Genomic DNA, 8,980 nt, shown 5'->3' with positions numbered 1-8,980 from the left:
GTGCATAATTTAACCCTTGATTTCTCAAACTAGTCCAAAATCATTTATTTTGATATCNGTGGGTGCACTCTCCATGAATATATCAGATGGATAAAATGACGACCTCTCGGAATCGTGTTATTATCAGAACGGGATATCTGAGGAATGCTTCCCTCTCACGGAAAGTCTCTGTGGAACATTAATTAGAGTGAATGTAAGTAATTCTAGAGTTGATGTGTAAAGAAAACATGACCCAAGGTGAAGGATAGTTGGTAATTCACATCCATACTTGAGGTTTTTCAAACAGCCCCTTTGGACAAGTGTAGCAGGCACTGAAAGGATGGGGCCGGGAAACTGTCTCGAAGAGTCTGGGCTTCATGATGGAACACCAGACAAACGGACACGATGGATATATATGACATGTATATGAATTATATCCACTGGATACATACAAAGAGCTCCTCCACCGCCTTGACCATTGCGAGGGGTGCCAAAACTATGACAACTCTCAGGAAACTCCTTCCTGGAAAAACAAAACAGACACATGAGAGGACTATTTTTATAATCATCGAATAATGATATATCAGAATCTCAGCCTCTTGGAGGCAGAGAAACAGGAATCAGAAATGAGAGATGAGGGGCGCCTGGGTGGCGCAGTCGTTAAGCGTCTGCCTTCAGCTCCGGGGGTGATCCCAGCGTTCTGGGATCGAGCCTCACATCAGGCTCCTCCGCTGGAAGCCTGCTTCTTCCTCTCCCATTCCCCCTGCTTGTGTTCCCTTTCTCAAAGGCTGTCTTTATCTCTTCAAATAAATAAAAATAAAATCTTTATTAAAAAAAAAAAGAAATGAGAGATGAAGCCTTTAATAAATGAGGAAATAGGGGTGCCTGGGTGGCTCAGTCGTTAATAAATGAGGAAATAAAGATATGGAAAAAAGGAAAAAACTAATCTTTTTTTTTTTAAGATTTTATTTATTTATTCGACAGAGATAGAGACAGCCAGCGAGAGAGGGAACACAAGCAGGGGGAGTGGGAGAGGAAGAAGCAGGCTCTCAGCAGAGGAGCCCGATGTGGGGCTCGATTCCACAACGCCGGGATCACGCCCTGAGCCAAAGGCAGACGCTTAACCGCTGTGCCACCCAGGCGCCCCGAAAAAACTAATCTTTAATGACCGACTACTGTAAAGCAGATAACGTATGGCTCATGACCTCTTGTATGTTCTGTCCCTTGATTCTCATGACTGCTCTGTGAAGGACACTTCTTACCCTCTGTTTGCCATGAACGGACGGGGGACTAGAGCTAAAGCATGGTCACATAGCCAAGAAGATGTGGGATGAGGGAGCGGACCCAGGTCCCTTTGCACATCCCTGGTCTTCTCCCCAAACCCTGCAGGGAGGATGAAGGCCCAGTAACAACATGAACGCACGCCTGTTTGAGCCCAGAGGAGAGGTGAATCTGGGAAGTCTTCCCAAGAAAGCTGAAGTTTGAATTCAGATGGAAGAAACACTTAAACCACAAACCCTACAAAAAAGGTAGTAGTGGCAGAAATAGCCTCTCACTTCAGGGTTTCTCTGAGTTTATCTGAGGAACGCTTCACTCTAACGGAAAGTCTCTATAAAAGGCAATTTCGATAAAAAGGCAAATTCCTCAAGGGCCCGTTGTAGTTCTTGTTCTCCACGGCAGTTTCGGTGGAGGAGAATACGTGGGTTGCAGCACGCTCAAGAAGTGTGTGTCAAGCTGACAAATGCAGAGAGACCTAGCTGTGACTGAGAGAGCCTCATGAGACACGGCTGAGGGGGGGAAGAAAAGATTTTATCTAAATGAATAGTTAGGAAATTGGAAGTACAGAAATTTGACAGATTTATCCAATGGACGTGTCCCTTTTCTGCTGGCCTCTTGTCATCCCACATGGCTACCCAGCCTCAGCCTTGGTGGGAAGAGTGTCCTCGGTTTTACTGAGTCCCTGTTGAGCAAAGGTCACACCATCTGCCCCAAGGTTGAGGATGCTTCCTCCCTCCCACGTCCTAAGCAAACTAAAGGAGGACCCAGGACCTTGAGTCCACACCAAAAAGAAAATGGCTGACCCAGTCTTTACCCACAAACCTAACGTTGCAAACCTTTACCTGGGAACATTCTCCCGGGGAGCAGAAGCCAGACCGAAGGGTCCCAGTCAACAGCTTATCATCAATTTTAGTTTTGGCAGACGCTAGGTGGAGTCACCTTAGTGACTGTGGGACAGAAGGGTGGTTGAGGGAAAACTTAAAAGCGAGGAGACAATCTGTTCCATGCAGGGCAGTCCAGATCACAGCAGTAGGAACGAAGCATACAAAACGCTCCTTCACTAGACAGGAAAGAGGAAGGCATAAAAGAAGTGCCCCTCTCACACTCCTGAAGTGTCGGGCTTTTATGTCATAGTCAGACCCCACACAGAGTTCTTTTTTTCTCACAGGTTGGGAGGATCCTTCATTGGAGAGCAGTTAGGGCTCGTGAGACTCTCAGAGTCCATCATCTTGCCGCTGGTTGGGATAGGACTCAAATGATCCTACTTCAAGAGGAGATATTTTCTTAAAACTCCAGAGATAAAGGCAAAGCCAACTTCCTGGACACTCCTCATTGTCTTCTCCACACTTTCACCTTCAGAAAGCTCTTTCCTCATTCCTTTGACACTATACTCAAAATATTATCTCCTGTCACAAATAGAGAAAGCATCATTACGACCGTACTGAGACTGAGGGCAGCGATGGGTGACTTGACCGTCACTGTGGGTGTTGACGATGGGACCACTTCCTTTCAGTTTGGGACATCCAAGTTTTAAGAACTGGGCAAAAGTGAGCACAAGTGACCTTCAATGCACCAAATATTTCAATGAGTGAAGGTGAGCTCTCATCTGGAACCAGGAGACCTGTCACTTAGAGGCTGGACACATCACGTACCTCCTTGAGCCTCAGTTTACTTCTCTGTAAAATGGGAGTGATACCTCCCAGGATTGATGTGAATAGTAAATGACAGACATAGGAGGAAACGTCTAGCCCAAGGTCTGCTCCCTGCAGGCCCCCAAGCTGTTTGCTCACTCATCGCCCTATGTGAATCCCCCAGCGCCCACCCAGATATTAGTGGGCACCATAAAGGCTGCCCCCTGGGAACAGACAGGGTGGCGCCAACAAGCTTAAAAAGTTGAAGAGGAAGCAGAGGTCGAGCGGATCTTCCCCTGTGCACGGCGGTTGGGAGCCAGAGACTAGAAGGATCCGTGAGAATGCTGGGGTATTTATTTAACTTTTGTCTCTTATCACCTTGGATCTTTTCATTTTTTAAATTTTTCTGCTCATCTCTGTGGCAAATCAGACAGAACTTTTCAGAAGAAGTCAATTTTCTTGAACCCTAAGTCTAGAGAGAAGTTAAGTTCTCAGCTCGAAAGATATTTACTTAAATATCACTTACAGAGGGGAAAGTCAGAAACAGAAAATTCAGAAGCACAAGGAAAGGGGAGGTTCATCAAGCTGGCTGGTAACAGGATGCAGAAGAAATGCAAATATATGCAAATGAGAGGGCAAAACTGTCTTGAAAGTCTGAAAAAATAGATGTACTATAACAAAATGAAATACAAGGACCAGAAATGTAAGACCTTTTATTCTAAAGCTAAAAGGAAACAAGGAAAGGAAAAAAGGGAGGGAGGGAAGAAAAAAATTTTACCAACACAGTAAGAGGGCACCATCAGGCACAGCGCTCAGCTGGGAAGTATGTGCACTGCACAAAAGTTCCAGAGCGAGGGAGCAAACGGGCCCAAACCCTGTTTTGTTTGCCACGCTACAGCCATCACCTACAACATCCCAGAAGGGATGCCTTTTTCCTAAGAGTCGCCCAGAGAGGGCGACTTTTTCTAATTCACATGCCAACATTACATAAACTACTGACGACCCCGCACACATATCACATGGAAATAAATCAATAAAAGGAGACATATTTGCCTTTATTGACAGTGAACTCTCGGGTTACCAGTGTGATGTCACTGATCTAAAAACTAAAACAATGTCAGGCTGTGATGACAGATACTTCAAATCTTAGAACAATGGAGGTGGGCATATCCCATGCTTAGCACCCCAGGCCCTACAGCGCCTTGTCCATTCTGGGCTGCTAGGTGTTCAAGGGCGCATGCAGAGAAGGGAAATTGCAAAGCAGAAAGCATTCAGAAAAGATGAAAAAGCACAGCATTTGAGAAAGAGTTGAGGTAGGCGCCTGGGTTGCTCAGTCTGTTAAGCGTCTGCCTTCGTTCGGCTCAGGTCATGATCCTAGGGTCCTGGGATGGAATCCCACATGGGGCTCCCTGCTGGGTAGGGAATCTGCTTCTCCCTCTACCCTCCCCACTGCTTGTGTTCTCTTTCTGTCTCTCTCAAATAAATAAAACCTTTTAAAAAAGAAGAAAGAAAGAAAGAGAGGAAGGGAGGGAGGGAGGGAGGGAAGAGGGAAGGAAGGAAGGAGGGAAGGAGGGAAGGAAGGGAGGGAGGAAGAGTCAAGGCTAGGGGGATGGATGGCCTGGACAAAAGAAGTTACTGTGTGTGCACAGCGCCAGATCACAACAGCTATCTTTAAACATCTCCAGCAGAAGGAACTTGCTCTGTGATCTCAAAGGCTAGATCCAGGAAGCTTCAGGAAACAGATCTGGGCTTCATAGAAGGAATTGTTTAGCACAAAGACAGAGATAGCACAGGCCTCCTGGGAGGGAACCAGGGTCTCCTAATTGAAGGGATTTAAACCAAGCCATTCTTTTGCGTTGCTGTTTTCTTATCTTGCCTTGGCCCCACTTATCCCCACTGTCACCCCTGACAGGCGTACTTCTTCCCTGCCCTTTTGCCTGCCCAAATTTACCCATTCTTCAGCCCAAATGTCTTTTCTTTCATGTTATCTTCCTTCATTTTTGCAGGCAAAGGAAATGGATGCTCTTCTCTCCACGCCTCCCATACACTTAGCATTTGCATACATCTTATTCCTTGCCACATTCCCCCAATGATAATCCCTCTCTGGTTTTTTTTTAGAACCTTTATTTTCCATCAACTTTATTTCCATTTTTGTTTGTTTGTTTGTTTGTTTAAAAATCTGGAGAAGAAAACTTAAACCCACACTCAGTGGTGGTTGTTATCCCATTCAGTGGCCCCAGCCGTGGGAGCCACAGAGCAGTCTTCCGTGGGACCTGAGCGCCCAGGCACCGAGGGCACCGGCCCGCCCTCAGACCCATCTGTGACTGAGTAGCAGTGAACTTCACCCTGAAATTCTTCCTTGATCACAGCCTTTTCGGCAGGGCCTGCCCCTCCTTTTCAGTCCCTTCAAGATCTCCTGGCTGCTGGTGAGCAGCTCCACGACCGGTAGGACCACCCCCCAGTCCCCGCCCCTGCAAGGGGTGGAGCCCGCATCAGCAGCTGGCTGCGCAGGTGCAGACATTGATGGGCCCCTTCTCCTTTTTACATACCTGTAAATATAGTTGACCCTGAACTACCCCGGTTTGAACCACGTGGGTCCACTTACAAACAGATTTCTTTTAATAAAAACAGGGCAATACGTAAATGTATTTTCTCTTCCTTAGAATCTTCTTAATAACATTTTCTTTTCTAGCTTACTTTACTTTATGAATACAGGATATAAGACATATATAACATACAAAACATGTGTTAATACGCTGTTTATCTTATCTGTAATGCTTCCGGTCAATAGTTGGCTATTAGTAGTTAAGTTTTGGGAGAGTCAAAAGTTACGTGCAGATTTCCCCGTGGGAGAGGAGTTGGCGTCTCTACTCCCCCCCCCCCCCCCCCCCCCACCGCCTTGTTCAAAGGTCTACTGTGTACAAACACTACTGTATGCAAATGCACTTGCCTGAACCGTCACCTCGACAATTAGGTAAAACATTCTAATATATGTGACTAGTGAGTCCTCCCTGTTGGAGATAATGATGAAAGGAGAGATGTTGGGAATAAAAAAGAAACAAAGCAGATGAAATTTTAAAAGAGATTAGAAAACAGAGAGAAGTAAACTCAATCTCAGAAGCACTTTGATGACGGTGAAGGAACTGGAGGAAGTGAAAAGCTCCAGAAAGAGGGGAAGAAGGTTCGTGTCCGGTGCGGTCATGGAAACTACTGATGAGAGGACTGGTTTCTTGTCTACTGCATATAATCGATGCCGCTTTACTTTTTTCTCAGGTGAAAAACAAATCTAAAATATCGTCACAAAAGTTATGACACATTTTATGGAAGATCAAAGGCAAGAAGACATTCCCTTCAGTTTCTTAGTCTTGCGAGCAAATTAAAGTATAAACTGAACATTTTCTAGCTCATAAGCAAACGAAAATGGAAAAGATGCATAGAACAATGCCAGTCATCATTTATTTGTTGTGGATTTTGTCTTTTTTCTTTTTTTTTTTTTGAAATTGAAAAAGTTTAGTTGTGTCATATTTCCACTATTCAGAAAAAAATAGAGAAAAAAAATGACGATTAGCAGTGGGCTTATCCACTGGTTCTAAGAAACGTTACGCTTAACTGAAACTTTGCTCCAGTGACCTTTTTTTATTTCAAGAAATAAGACATTTTAGGGAGATTTGAAACACCTCATTTCATCCCTCAATTTTCATCACCAGAAACAGAGAAGAACTTGACCGTGTTTCATATTTTACCGAGACATAAAACTTGACTCCAGGAAACAAACTGAGGGTTGCAGAAAAGGAGGTGGGTGGGTGGATGGGGTAACGGGGTGACGGGCATTAAGGAGGACACGTGATGTGATGAGCACTGGGTGCATTATATGCAACTGATGAATCATTGAACACAACATCAAGAATTAATGACGCTATTATATGTTGGCTAATTGAATTTAAATTAAAAAAATAATATAAAAATAAAATAAATCAGTGGGGGAAAAAACCTCGAAGCAATTCCTATACTTTTAAATGCACAAATGAGTTCTATTACAAGATTTCCTGACATGAGTCATTCTGCAACACTAGGGATAAACACCAATTGGGCAAAAATGTCTTTTTAAAATATTTTGGTAGATTTAGTTTGCTAATATTTTATTTCAGATCATTGAATTCATGTTCACAATTTTCGATGGCCTCTGATTTTGCTTTGTTTTATCTTTCTTGTTCGGTTTTGTTGTCAGGTTTAGACACATAAAATGGTGTGGGGAGTTGTCCTTGTTCCCTTCTTTGGAAACGTTTATACAAACTAGTGCTTATCTGTTCTTTGAAGATTTTGTAATCTTGGCTGCGTCTGGCTTGTGTTCTGAAGAGGGGAAGGGGCCAGGGAAAGCCAAAGATTTTTTTTACTTGATTCACTTCTTTTGTGGTTCTTTTTCATTTCATTAATTTTTGTCATTGATATTTTCCTAGGAAATTGTCCAATTTCTCTCTAAGTTTCCAAACATTTTGTCAGGAACTCATCCATAATATTCTCTGATAGGTTTTTAAATCTCCATCTGCAACTACGTCATGTCTCTTTCATGCTCCTGTCTTTGGTCATTTTCACCAGAAGTCTTTATCACTTTTTCAAGGAACTAGTTCTTCCTTTAGATGATTTTCTGTGTTATTACTTTGTTTTCTCGCTCATTAATTGCTAACCTTATCTTTATGGTTTCCTTCCTTCTGCATTCTTTCTGCTTGCTCTGTGGTTGTTTTTTTACTGTATTATGTTCAGCACTTAGCTCACGAGTTTTCAATCTTTCTCGTTTTCTAATGGATGCAACTAAGGTTATAAATATTCATTCAAAGTCTCACTTAGGCTGCACTCTACAGGGGTTTTTTCCTGTTCAACTTTAATTATTTCAAAGTAGATATTATTCTTTCTTTTATTCTCATAGTTTTTAATTTTTATTAGGGAGGACTTCAAACATATACAAAAGGGAACATCACTTCCGTTGAATCATTCTGGAAAGTTCTTAGTTCAACATTCGAACGGCCTTTCTAATACATGTCTTTGGGTAAGAGTGTTCCCTGGTTATTTTTATTATAGAAATCCATGGGCATGTCTTATTTTTTCTTGAAGACAAAAACCATACGTTAAATAACCTTGTATCATACATAGTGCGTGACAAAATCTGGCTGAATGACTTTTTAATTCCATGTGACCGTATTAAAAGCAGCTTTTATTTTTACCAAAACACAGCCTTAGCTTCACGGCAGTTAAAAATAATTTTTAAAATACAATTTTTATCACTCTATTTCAGCATCCTGATCACAGTGCCCACATCTGAACTTCCACGAAAGTTCAGGGTAGTTGCACAAACACCGTTTTAGGAGCTATAAATAAAGCAGCTGCCTATGGGAGCCAGTCCTGCTCTTTCCTCTCTGCCTGCCCCGGATCCCGCCCTGCTGCCTTTCCAAAGGGTGGTGTGTGTGTCCTCCCCGCGCCTATGCGATCCAGGCCGCATCAGCCGCACTGCTGAGCCCAAGAAAAGCATCACTGAGCCCCCACAGGAAAAAATAAGTTGTTGCCACACGAAGGAAAAGATTCCGGAGCCTTGAGACTCCACCACCGGCTCAACTGTTTCTAAGAATAGCGTGAACCGTGAAAAAAAAAAAAAAAAATACTGGCACCAGACACTGGTCTTTAATTGTCTCCAGGCTTTAAAATAGAAACAAGCTGAAACGGAAGTGCCCCTGGAAACGCTCTGCAGGCCTCCCTCGGTGCGGGCCGGGGATGCAGAATGTTGAGCCGGCTCCTGGCGACGCTGGCTCAAGGGGCAAGCCCTGCGCGGTGACGTCACCTCGGAGCACAGGCTGCCAGGACAGGACAGGATGGGTATTCCCCGGCCGGAGGCCTGGNTCGCCAAATGCTTTTCTTTCCATTTATTTTCATGATCTTAAATTTAGCTTATTGGTTCCTAAATCAGATTTTGCAAATCGTTCCCTGTTTTCAAAACACAACGTCAGCCTTACTACGGGAAGGCCTCTCAGCCTAGAGGTGGGTGTGCAGCTGGACCCCCCTTCGTAGGTTCGCCAGTACCCACCCCCCCCCCCCCCCCCCCC

This window comes from Ailuropoda melanoleuca, chromosome 15 (assembly GCF_002007445.2).
Source record: "Ailuropoda melanoleuca isolate Jingjing chromosome 15, ASM200744v2, whole genome shotgun sequence".
NCBI lineage: Eukaryota > Metazoa > Chordata > Mammalia > Carnivora > Ursidae > Ailuropoda > Ailuropoda melanoleuca.
Note: the sequence above shows the minus strand (reverse complement) of the source record.